This window comes from Equus caballus, chromosome 27 (genome assembly GCF_041296265.1).
Source record: "Equus caballus isolate H_3958 breed thoroughbred chromosome 27, TB-T2T, whole genome shotgun sequence".
NCBI classification, from domain to species: Eukaryota; Metazoa; Chordata; class Mammalia; order Perissodactyla; family Equidae; genus Equus; species Equus caballus.
The window spans coordinates 4,553,585-4,567,567 of NC_091710.1; positions in this window are offsets into that span (position 1 = coordinate 4,553,585).

Genomic DNA, 13,983 nt, shown 5'->3' on the forward strand with positions numbered 1-13,983 from the left:
CAGGCAAAATCACCTGCCGGCTACGCCGGAAACACTTGGCGAACACTCCGGAATCACCTGCCGGGCATGCCGGAACCACATCTCATATATGCCAGAACCACGTGCCAATGACCCTGGAAGCACCTGCCGAGCACGCCGGAACCACCTGCTCGACTCGCCAGAACCACCTGCCGGACACGCAAAAATCACCTGCCGGCTACGCCACAACCAGTTGGGGAACACTTCGGAATCACCTGCCGGGCTTGCTGGAACCACCTGCCGGTCATGCCAAAATCACCTGCCAACTACGCCAGTACCACTTGGCGGACACTGTCTAAACACCTGTCGGGCCGGCCGGAACCACATCTCACACGTGCCAGAACCATGTGCATGAGATGCTGGAACCACACCCCGAACAGACGGAAAACACCTGCCAGACCCGTCTGAACAACCTGCCGAGCACGCCGGAGCCACCTGCTCGACTCGCCGGAACCACCTACCTGACATGCCCAAATCACCAGCCGGGTATGCCAGAACCACTTGGCGGACACTCCGGAATCATCTGCCGGACATGCCGGAACCAGCTCTCAGACACACCAGAACCACGTGCCGGAGACGCCGGAAGCACCTGCCGAGCATGCCGGAGCCACCTGCTCGACTCGCCAGAAACACCTGCCGGACACGCCAAAATCACCTGCCGGGTACGCCAGAACCACCTGGCGGACACTCCGAAATCACCTATCGCGCATGCCGGAACCACTTCTCAGACGTGCCGGAAGCACGTGCCGGACACGCCGGAATCACCTAGCGGACAGACCGGAACCACCTGCCGAGCACGCCGGAGCCACCTGTTCGACTGGCTGGAACCACCTGCCGTACAGGCCAATATTAACTGCTGGCTATGCCAGAACCACCTGGGGGACAGTCTGGGATCACCTGCCAGCCATGGCGGAACCACCTCTCACACGTACCAGAACCACCTGCCGGAGAAGCTGGAAACACGTCCTCGACAGTCTGGAACCACCTGCCGGCCAAGCCTGAACCACCTGCCAAGCACAATGGAACAACCTGCCAGATACGCCAAAATCACCTGCGTGTTATGCCAGAACCACTTGGAGGACTCTCTGGGATGACCTGCCGGGCATGCTGGAACCACCTCTCAGACGTGCCAGAACCATGTGGCGGACAGTCCGGAATCACCTGTTGGGCATGCGCAACCACCTCTGAGACGTACCAGAACCACATGCCGTGCAGGCTGGAACCACCTACCGGACAGACCGGAATCACCTTTCGGGCATGCCGGAACCACCTGTCAGATGTGCCAGAAACACGTGCCAGAGACGCCGGAAGCACCTGCCAAGCACGTTGGAACCACCTGCTCAACTCGCCTGAACCACCTGCCGGACATGCCAAAATCACCTGCCGACTATGCCAGAACCACTTGGCGAACACTCCGGAATCACTTGCCGGGCATGCAGGAACCACCTCTCAGACATGCCAGAACCCCGTGCGCATGACCCCGGAAGCACCAGCCGAGCACGCCGGAACCACCTGCTCAACTCGCCTGAACCACATGCCGGATACGCAAAAATCACCTGTCCGCTACACCAGCACCACTTCGGGGACAAGCCGGAATCACGTGAGGGGCATGCCTGCACAGCCTCTCAGACTGAACCTCGTGCCGGACACCACAGAACCACCTGCCGGACAGACCGGAACCACCTGCCGGACACGCCGGAACCACCGGCTCGACCCGCCGGAACGACCGCTGGACATGCAAAATCACCTGCCGGCTACGCCGGAAACACTTGGCGAACACTCCGGAATCACCTGCCGGGCATGCCGGAACCACCTCTCAGATATGCCAGAACCACGTGCCAAGACCCCGGAAGCACCTGCCGAGCACGCCGGAACCACCTGCTCGACTCGGCAGAACCACCTGCCGGACACGCAAAAATCACCTGCCGGCTACGCCACAACCAGTTGGGGAACACTTCGGAATCACCTGCCGGGCTTGCTGGAACCACCTGCCGGTCATGCCAAAATCACCTGCCAACTACGCCAGTACCACTTGGCGGACACTGTGGAAACACCTGTCGGGCCGGCAGGAACCACATCTCACACGTGCCAGAACCATGTGCATGAGATGCTGGAACCACACCCCGAACAGACGGAAAACACCTGCCAGACCCGTCTGAACAACCTGCCGAGCACGCCGGAGCCACCTGCTCGACTCGCCGGAACCACCTACCTGACATGCCCAAATCACCAGCCGGGTATGCCAGAACCACTTGGCGGACACTCCGGAATCATCTGCCGGACATGCCGGAACCAGCTCTCAGACACACCAGAACCACGTGCCGGAGACGCCGGAAGCACCTGCCGAGCATGCCGGAGCCACCTGCTCGACTCGCCATAAACACCTGCCGGACACGCCAAAATCACCTGCCGGGTACGCCAGAACCACCTGGCGGACACTCCGAAATCACCTGTCGCGCATGCCGGAACCACCTCTCAGACGTGCCGGAAGCACGTGCCGGACACGCCGGAATCACCTAGCGGACAGACCGGAACCACCTGCCGAGCACGCCGGAGCCACCTGTTCGACTGGCTGGAACCCCCTGCCGGACAGGCCAATATTAACTGCTGGCTATGCCAGAACCACCTGGGGGACAGTCCGGGATCACCTGCCAGCCATGGCGGAACCACCTCTCACACGTACCAGAACCACCTGCCGGAGAAGCTGGAAACACGTCCTGGACAGTCTGGAACCACCTGCCGGCCAAGCCTGAACCACCTGCCAAGCACAACGGAACAACCTGCCAGACACGCCAAAATCACCTGCGTGTTATGCCAGAACCACTTGGAGGACTCTCTGGGATGACCTGCCGGGCATGCCGGAACCACCTCTCAGACGTGCCAGAACCATGTGGCGGACAGTCCGGAATCACCTGTTGGGCATGCGCAACCACCTCTGAGCCGTACCAGAACCACATGCCGTGCAGGCTGGAACCACCTACCGGACAGACCGGAATCACCTTTCGGGCATGCCGGAACCACCTGTCAGATGTGCCAGAAACACGTGCCGGAGACGCCGGAAGCACCTGCCAAGCACGTTGGAACCACCTGCTCAACTCGCCTGAACCACCTGCCGGACATGCCAAAATCACCTGCCGACTATGCCAGAACCACTTGGCGAACACTCCGGAATCACTTGCCGGGCATGCAGGAACCACCTCTCAGACATGCCAGAACCCCGTGCCCATGACCCCGGAAGCACCAGCCGAGCACGCCGGAACCACCTGCTCAACTCGCCTGAACCACATGCCGGATACGCAAAAATCACCTGTCCGCTACACCAGCACCACTTCGGGGACAAGCCGGAATCACGTGAGGGGCATGCCTGCACAGCCTCTCAGACTGAACCTCGTGCCGGACACCACAGAACCACCTGCCGGACAGACCGGAACCACCTGCCGGACACGCCGGAACCACCGGCTCGACCCGCCGGAACGACCGCTGGACATGCAAAATCACCTGCCGGCTACGCCGGAAACACTTGGCGAACACTCCGGAATCACCTGCCGGGCATGCCGGAACCACCTCTCAGATATGCCAGAACCACGTGCCAATGACCCCGGAAGCACCTGCCGAGCACGCCGGAACCACCTGCTCGACTCGGCAGAACCACCTGCCGGACACGCAAAAATCACCTGCCGGCTACGCCACAACCAGTTGGGGAACACTTCGGAATCACCTGCCGGGCTTGCTGGAACCACCTGCCGGTCATGCCAAAATCACCTGCCAACTACGCCAGTACCACTTGGCGGACACTGTGGAAACACCTGTCGGGCCGGCAGGAACCACATCTCACACGTGCCAGAACCATGTGCATGAGATGCTGGAACCACACCCCGAACAGACGGAAAACACCTGCCAGACCCGTCTGAACAACCTGCCGAGCACGCCGGAGCCACCTGCTCGACTCGCCGGAACCACCTACCTGACATGCCCAAATCACCAGCCGGGTATGCCAGAACCACTTGGCGGACACTCCGGAATCATCTGCCGGACATGCCGGAACCAGCTCTCAGACACACCAGAACCACGTGCCGGAGACGCCGGAAGCACCTGCCGAGCATGCCGGAGCCACCTGCTCGACTCGCCATAAACACCTGCCGGACACGCCAAAATCACCTGCCGGGTACGCCAGAACCACCTGGCGGACACTCCGAAATCACCTGTCGCGCATGCCGGAACCACCTCTCAGACGTGCCGGAAGCACGTGCCGGACACGCCGGAATCACCTAGCGGACAGACCGGAACCACCTGCCGAGCACGCCGGAGCCACCTGTTCGACTGGCTGGAACCACCTGCCGGACAGGCCAATATTAACTGCTGGCTATGCCAGAACCACCTGGGGGACAGTCCGGGATCACCTGCCAGCCATGGCGGAACCACCTCTCACACGTACCAGAACCACCTGCCGGAGAAGCTGGAAACACGTCCTGGACAGTCTGGAACCACCTGCCGGCCAAGCCTGAACCACCTGCCAAGCACAACGGAACAACCTGCCAGACACGCCAAAATCACCTGCGTGTTATGCCAGAACCACTTGGAGGACTCTCTGGGATGACCTGCCGGGCATGCCGGAACCACCTCTCAGACGTGCCAGAACCATGTGGCGGACAGTCCGGAATCACCTGTTGGGCATGCGCAACCACCTCTGAGCCGTACCAGAACCACATGCCGTGCAGGCTGGAACCACCTACCGGACAGACCGGAATCACCTTTCGGGCATGCCGGAACCACCTGTCAGATGTGCCAGAAACACGTGCCGGAGACGCCGGAAGCACCTGCCAAGCACGTTGGAACCACCTGCTCAACTCGCCTGAACCACCTGCCGGACATGCCAAAATCACCTGCCGACTATGCCAGAACCACTTGGCGAACACTCCGGAATCACTTGCCGGGCATGCAGGAACCACCTCTCAGACATGCCAGAACCCCGTGCCAATGACCCCGGAAGCACCAGCCGAGCACGCCGGAACCACCAGCTCAACTCTCCTGAACCACCTGCCGGACACGCCAAAATCACCTGCCCGCTACACCAGCACCACTTCAGGGACAAGCCGGAATCACGTGAGGGGCATGCCGGCACAGCCTCTCAGACTGAACCTCGTGCCGGACACCACAGAACCACCTGCCGGACAGACCGGAACCACCTGCCGGACACACCGGAACCACCGGCTCGACCCGCCGGAACGACCGCTGGACATGCAAAATCACCTGCCGGCTACGCCGGAAACACTTGGGGAACACTCCGGAATCACCTGCCGGGCATGCCGGAACCACCTCTCAGATATGCCAGAACCACGTGCCAATGACCCCGGAAGCACCTGCCGAGCACGCCGGAACCACCTGCTCGACTCGCCAGAACCACCTGCCGGACACGCAAAAATCACCTGCCGGCTACGCCACAACCAGTTGGGGAACACTTCGGAATCACCTGCCGGGCTTGCTGGAACCACCTGCCGGTCATGCCAAAATCACCTGCCAACTACGCCAGTACCACTTGGCGGACACTGTGGAAACACCTGTCGGGCCGGCCGGAACCACATCTCACACGTGCCAGAACCATGTGCATGAGATGCTGGAACCACACCCCGAACAGACGGAAAACACCTGCCAGACCCGTCTGAACAACCTGCCGAGCACGCCGGAGCCACCTGCTCGACTCGCCGGAACCACCTACCTGACATGCCCAAATCACCAGCCGGGTATGCCAGAACCACTTGGCGGACACTCCGGAATCATCTGCCGGACATGCCGGAACCAGCTCTCAGACACACCAGAACCACGTGCCGGAGACGCCGGAAGCACCTGCCGAGCATGCCGGAGCCACCTGCTCGACTCGCCATAAACACCTGCCGGACACGCCAAAATCACCTGCCGGGTACGCCAGAACCACCTGGCGGACACTCCGAAATCACCTGTCGCGCATGCCGGAACCACCTCTCAGACGTGCCGGAAGCACGTGCCGGACACGCCGGAATCACCTAGCGGACAGACCGGAACCACCTGCCGAGCACGCCGGAGCCACCTGTTCGACTGGCTGGAACCCCCTGCCGGACAGGCCAATATTAACTGCTGGCTATGCCAGAACCACCTGGGGGACAGTCCGGGATCACCTGCCAGCCATGGCGGAACCACCTCTCACACGTACCAGAACCACCTGCCGGAGAAGCTGGAAACACGTCCTGGACAGTCTGGAACCACCTGCCGGCCAAGCCTGAACCACCTGCCAAGCACAACGGAACAACCTGCCAGACACGCCAAAATCACCTGCGTGTTATGCCAGAACCACTTGGAGGACTCTCTGGGATGACCTGCCGGGCATGCCGGAACCACCTCTCAGACGTGCCAGAACCATGTGGCGGACAGTCCGGAATCACCTGTTGGGCATGCGCAACCACCTCTGAGACGTACCAGAACCACATGCCGTGCAGGCTGGAACCACCTACCGGACAGACCGGAATCACCTTTCGGGCATGCCGGAACCACCTGTCAGATGTGCCATAAACACGTGCCGGAGACGCCGGAAGCACCTGCCAAGCACGTTGGAACCACCTGCTCAACTCGCCTGAACCACCTGCCGGACATGCCAAAATCACCTGCCGACTATGCCAGAACCACTTGGCGAACACTCCGGAATCACTTGCCGGGCATGCAGGAACCACCTCTCAGACATGCCAGAACCCCGTGCCCATGACCCCGGAAGCACCAGCCGAGCACGCCGGAACCACCTGCTCAACTCGCCTGAACCACCTGCCGGACACGCCAAAATCACCTGCCCGCTACACCAGCACCACTTCGGGGACAAGCCGGAATCACGTGAGGGGCATGCCGGCACAGCCTCTCAGACTGAACCTCGTGCCGGACACCACAGAACCACCTGCCGGACAGACCGGAACCACCTGCCGGACACACCGGAACCACCGGCTCGACCCGCCGGAACGACCGCTGGACATGCAAAATCACCTGCCGGCTACGCCGGAAACACTTGGCGAACACTCCGGAATCACCTGCCGGGCATGCCGGAACCACCTCTCAGATATGCCAGAACCACGTGCCAATGACCCCGGAAGCACCTGCCGAGCACGCCGGAACCACCTGCTCGACTCGGCAGAACCACCTGCCGGACACGCAAAAATCACCTGCCGGCTACGCCACAACCAGTTGGGGAACACTTCGGAATCACCTGCCGGGCTTGCTGGAACCACCTGCCGGTCATGCCAAAATCACCTGCCAACTACGCCAGTACCACTTGGCGGACACTGTGGAAACACCTGTCGGGCCGGCCGGAACCACATCTCACACGTGCCAGAACCATGTGCATGAGATGCTGGAACCACACCCCGAACAGACGGAAAACACCTGCCAGACCCGTCTGAACAACCTGCCGAGCACGCCGGAGCCACCTGCTCGACTCGCCGGAACCACCTACCTGACATGCCCAAATCACCAGCCGGGTATGCCAGAACCACTTGGCGGACACTCCGGAATCATCTGCCGGACATGCCGGAACCAGCTCTCAGACACACCAGAACCACGTGCCGGAGACGCCGGAAGCACCTGCCGAGAATGCCGGAGCCACCTGCTCGACTCGCCAGAAACACCTGCCGGACACGCCAAAATCACCTGCCGGGTACGCCAGAACCACCTGGCGGACACTCCGAAATCACCTGTCGCGCATGCCGGAACCACCTCTCAGACGTGCCGGAAGCACGTGCCGGACACGCCGGAAACACCTAGCGGACAGACCGGAACCACCTGCCGAGCACGCCGGAGCCACCTGTTCGACTGGCTGGAACCACCTGCCGGACAGGCCAATATTAACTGCTGGCTATGCCAGAACCACCTGGGGGACAGTCCGGGATCACCTGCCAGCCATGGCGGAACCACCTCTCACACGTACCAGAACCACCTGCCGGAGAAGCTGGAAACACGTCCTGGACAGTCTGGAACCACCTGCCGGCCAAGCCTGAACCACCTGCCAAGCACAACGGAACAACCTGCCAGACACGCCAAAATCACCTGCGTGTTATGCCAGAACCACTTGGAGGACTCTCTGGGATGACCTGCCGGGCATGCCGGAACCACCTCTCAGACGTGCCAGAACCATGTGGCGGACAGTCCGGAATCACCTGTTGGGCATGCGCAACCACCTCTGAGACGTACCAGAACCACATGCCGTGCAGGCTGGAACCACCTACCGGACAGACCGGAATCACCTTTCGGGCATGCCGGAACCACCTGTCAGATGTGCCAGAAACACGTGCCGGAGACGCCTTAAGCACCTGCCAAGCACGTTGGAACCACCTGCTCAACTCGCCTGAACCACCTGCCGGACATGCCAAAATCACCTGCCGACTATGCCAGAACAACTTGGCGAACACTCCGGAATCACTTGCCGGGCATGCAGGAACCACATCTCAGACATGCCAGAACCCCGTGCCAATGACCCCGGAAGCACCAGCCGAGCACGCCGGAACCACCTGCTCAACTCGCCTGAACCACCTGCCGGACACGCCAAAATCACCTGCCCGCTACACCAGCACCACTTCGGGGACAAGCCGGAATCACGTGAGGGGCATGCCTGCACAGCCTCTCAGACTGAACCTCGTGCCGGACACCACAGAACCACCTGCCGGACAGACCGGAACCACCTGCCGGACACGCCGGAACCACCGGCTCGACCCGCCGGAACGACCGCTGGACATGCAAAATCACCTGCCGGCTACGCCGGAAACACTTGGCGAACACTCCGGAATCACCTGCCGGGCATGCCGGAACCACCTCTCAGATATGCCAGAACCACGTGCCAATGACCCCGGAAGCACCTGCCGAGCACGCCGGAACCACCTGCTCGACTCGCCAGAACCACCTGCCGGACACGCAAAAATCACCTGCCGGCTACGCCACAACCAGTTGGGGAACACTTCGGAATCACCTGCCGGGCTTGCTGGAACCACCTGCCGGTCATGCCAAAATCACCTGCCAACTACGCCAGTACCACTTGGCGGACACTGTGGAAACACCTGTCGGGCCGGCAGGAACCACATCTCACACGTGCCAGAACCATGTGCATGAGATGCTGGAACCACACCCCGAACAGACGGAAAACACCTGCCAGACCCGTCTGAACAACCTGCCGAGCACGCCGGAGCCACCTGCTCGACTCGCCGGAACCACCTACCTGACATGCCCAAATCACCAGCCGGGTATGCCAGAACCACTTGGCGGACACTCCGGAATCATCTGCCGGACATGCCGGAACCAGCTCTCAGACACACCAGAACCACGTGCCGGAGACGCCGGAAGCACCTGCCGAGCATGCCGGAGCCACCTGCTCGACTCGCCAGAAACACCTGCCGGACACGCCAAAATCACCTGCCGGGTACGCCAGAACCACCTGGCGGACACTCCGAAATCACCTGTCGCGCATGCCGGAACCCCCTCTCAGACGTGCCGGAAGCACGTGCCGGACACGCCGGAATCACCTAGCGGACAGACCGGAACCACCTGCCGAGCACGCCGGAGACACCTGTTCGACTGGCTGGAACCACCTGCCGGACAGGCCAATATTAACTGCTGGCTATGCCAGAACCACCTGGGGGACAGTCCGGGATCACCTGCCAGCCATGGCGGAACCACCTCTCACACGTACCAGAACCACCTGCCGGAGAAGCTGGAAACACGTCCTCGACAGTCTGGAACCACCTGCCGGCCAAGCCTGAACCACCTGCCAAGCACAACGGAACAACCTGCCAGACACGCCAAAATCACCTGCGTGTTATGCCAGAACCACTTGGAGGACTCTCTGGGATGACCTGCCGGGCATGCCGGAACCACCTCTCAGACGTGCCAGAACCATGTGGCGGACAGTCCGGAATCACCTGTTGGGCATGCGCAACCACCTCTGAGACGTACCAGAACCACATGCCGTGCAGGCTGGAACCACCTACCGGACAGACCGGAATCACCTTTCGGGCATGCCGGAACCACCTGTCAGATGTGCCAGAAACACGTGCCGGAGAAGCCGGAAGCACCTGCCAAGCACGTTGGAACCACCTGCTCAACTCGCCTGAACCACCTGCCGGACATGCCAAAATCACCTGCCGACTATGCCAGAACCACTTGGCGAACACTCCGGAATCACTTGCCGGGCATGCAGGAACCACCTCTCAGATATGCCAGAACCCCGTGCCAATGACCCCGGAAGCACAAGCCGAGCACGCCGGAACCACCAGCTCAACTCGCCTGAACCACCTGCCGGACACGCCAAAATCACCTGCCGGGTATGCCAGAACCACCTGGCGGACACTCCGAAACCACCTGTCGCGCATGCCGGAACCACATCTCAGACGTCCCGGAAGCACGTGTCGGACACGCCGGAATCACGTACTGGACAGACCGGAACCACCTGCCGAGCACGCCGGAGCCACCTGTTCGACTCGCTGGAACCACCTGCCGGACAGGCCAATATCAACTGCTGGCTATGCCAGAACCACCTGGGGGACGGTCCGGAATCACCTGCCAGCCATGACGGAACCACCTCTCAGACATACCAGAAACACCTGCCGGAGAAGCTGGAAACACGTCCTGGACAGTCTGGAACCACCTGCCGGCCAAGCCTGAACCACCTGCCAAGCACAACGGAACAACCTGCCAGACACGCCAAAATCACCTGCGTGTTATGCCAGAACCACTTGGAGGACTCTCTGGGATGACCTGCCGGGCATGCCGGAACCACCTCTCAGACGTGCCAGAACCATGTGGCGGACAGTCCGGAATCACCTGTTGGGCATGCGCAACCACCTCTGAGACGTACCAGAACCACATGCCGTGCAGGCTGGAACCACCTACCGGACAGACCGGAATCACCTTTCGGGCATGCCGGAACCACCTGTCAGATGTGCCAGAAACACGTGCCGGAGACGCCGGAAGCACCTGCCAAGCACGTTGGAACCACCTGCTCAACTCGCCTGAACCACCTGCCGGACATGCCAAAATCACCTGCCGACTATGCCAGAACCACTTGGCGAGCACTCCGGAATCACTTGCCGGGCATGCAGGAACCACCTCTCAGACATGCCAGAACCCCGTGCCAATGACCCCGGAAGCACCAGCCGAGCACGCCGGAACCACCTGCTCGACTCGCCAGAACCACCTGCCGATCACGCAAAAATCACCTGCCGGCTACGCCACAACCAGTTGGTGAACACTTTGGAATCACCTGCCAGGCTTGCTGGAACCACCTGGCAGTCATGCCAAAATCACCTGCCAACTACGCCAGAACCGCTTGGCGGACACTGCGGAAACACCTGTCGGGCCGGCTGGAACCACATCTCAGACGTGCCAGAAACGTGTTCATGAGATGCTGGAACCACACCCCGAACAGACGGATACCACCTGCCAGAACCGCCTGAACCACCTGCTGAGCACGCCCGAACCACCTGCTCGACTCACCGGTACCACCTCCCTGACACGCCAAAATGACCTGCTGGGTATGCCAGAACCACTTGGCGGACACTCCGGAATCATCTGCCGGACATGCCGGAACCAGCTCTCAGACACACCAGAACCAAGTGCCGGAGACGCCGGAAGCACCTGCCGAGCATGCCGGAGCCACCTGCTCGACTCGCCAGAAACACCTGCCGGACACGCCAAAATCGCCTGCCGGGTACGCCAGAACCACCTGGCGGACACTCCGGAATCGCCTGCCGCGCCTGCCGGAACCACCTCTCAGACGTGCCGGAAGCACGTGCCAGACACGCCGGAATCACCTACCGGACAGACCGGAACCACCTGCCAAGAACGCCGGAGCCACCTGTTCGACTCGCTGGAACCACCGGCTGGTCAGGACAATATCAACTGCTGGCTATGCCAGAACCACCTGGGGGACAGTCCGGGATCACCTGCCAGCCATGGCGGAACCACCTCTCAGACGTACCAGAACCACCTGCCGGAGAAGCTGGAAACACGTCCTGGACAGACTGGAACCACGTGACGGCCATGCCTGAACCACCTGCCGAGCACGGCGGAACCACCTGCCGGACACGCCAAAATCACCTGCGGGCTACGCCAGAACCACTTGGACGACTCTCCGAAATGACCTGCCGGGCATGTTGGAACCACCTCTCAGACGTGCCAGAAGCACGTGGCGGACAGTCCGGAATCACCTGTTGGGCATACGCAACCACCTCTGACACGTACCAGAACCACGTGCAATGCACGCCGGAACCAGCTACCGGACAGACCGCAATCAACTCTTGGGCATGCCGGAACCACCAGTCAGATGTGCCAGAAACACGTGCCGGAGACGCCGGAAGCACCTGCCGAGCACGTCGCAACCACCTGCTCAACTCGCCTGAACCACCTGCCGGACACGCCAAAATCACCTGCCCGCTACACCAGCACCACTTCGGGGACAAGCCGGAATCACGTGAGGGGCATGCCGGCACAGCTTCTCAGACTGAACCTCGTGCCGGAACAACAGAACCACCTGCCGGACAGACCGGAACCACCTGCCGGACACGCCGGAACCACCGGCTCGACCTGCCGGAACGACCGCTGGACATGCAAAATCACCTGCCGGCTACGCCAGAAAAACTTGGCGAACACTCCGGAATCACCTGCCGGGCATGCCGGAACCACCTCTCAGATATGCCAGAACCACGTGCCAATGACACCGGAAGCACCTGCCGAGCACGCCGGAACCACCTGCTTGACTCACCAGAACCACCTGCCGGACACGCAAAAATCAACTGCCGGCTACGCCACAAGCAGTTGGGGAACACTTCGGAATCACTGCCGGGCTTGCTGGAACCAACTGCCGGTCATGCCAAAATCACCTGCCAACTACGCCAGTACCACTTGGCGGACACTGTGGAAACACCTGTCGGGCCGGCCGGAACCACATCTCAGACGTGCCAGAACCATGTGCACGAGATGCTGGAACCACACCCCGAACAGACGGAAAACACCTGCCAGACCCGTCTGAACAACCTGCCGAGCACGCCGGAGCCACCTGCTCGACTCGCCGGAACCACCTGCCTGACATGCCCAAATCACCAGCCGGGTATGCCAGAACCACTTGGCGGACACTCCGGAATCATCTGCCGGACATGCCGGAACCAGCTCTCAGACACACCAGAACCACGTGCCGGAGACGCCGGAAGCACCTGCCGAGCATGCCGGAGCCACCTGCTCGACTCGCCAGAAACACCTGCCGGACACGCCAAAATCACCTGCCGGGTACGCCAGAACCACCTGGCGGACACTCCGAAACCACCTGTCGCGCATGCCGGAACCACCTCTCAGACGTGCCGGAAGCACGTGCCGGACACGCCGGAATCACCTACCGGACAGACCGGAACCACCTGCCGAGCACGCCGGAGCCACCTGTTCGACTCGCTGGAACCACCTGCCGGACAGGCCAATATCAACTGCTGGCTATGCCAGAACCACCTGGGGGATGGTCCGGAATCACCTGCCAGCCATGGCGGAACCACCTCTCACACGTACCAGAACCACCTGCCGGAGAAGCTGGAAACACGTCCTGGACAGTCTGGAACCCCCTGCCGGCCAAGCCTGAACCACCTGCCAAGCACAACGGAACAACCTGCCAGACACGCCAAAATCACCTGCGTGTTATGCCAGAACCACTTGGAGGACTCTCTGGGATGACCTGCCGGGCATGCCGGAACCACCTCTCAGACGTGCCAGAACCATGTGGCGGACAGTCCGGAATCACCTGTTGGGCATGCGCAACCACCTCTGAGACGTACCAGAACCACATGCCGTGCAGGCTGGAACCACCTACCGGACAGACCGGAATCACCTTTCGGGCATGCCGGAACCACCTGTCAGATGTGCCAGAAACACGTGCCGGAGACGCCGGAAGCACCTGCCAAGCACGTTGGAACCACCTGCTCAACT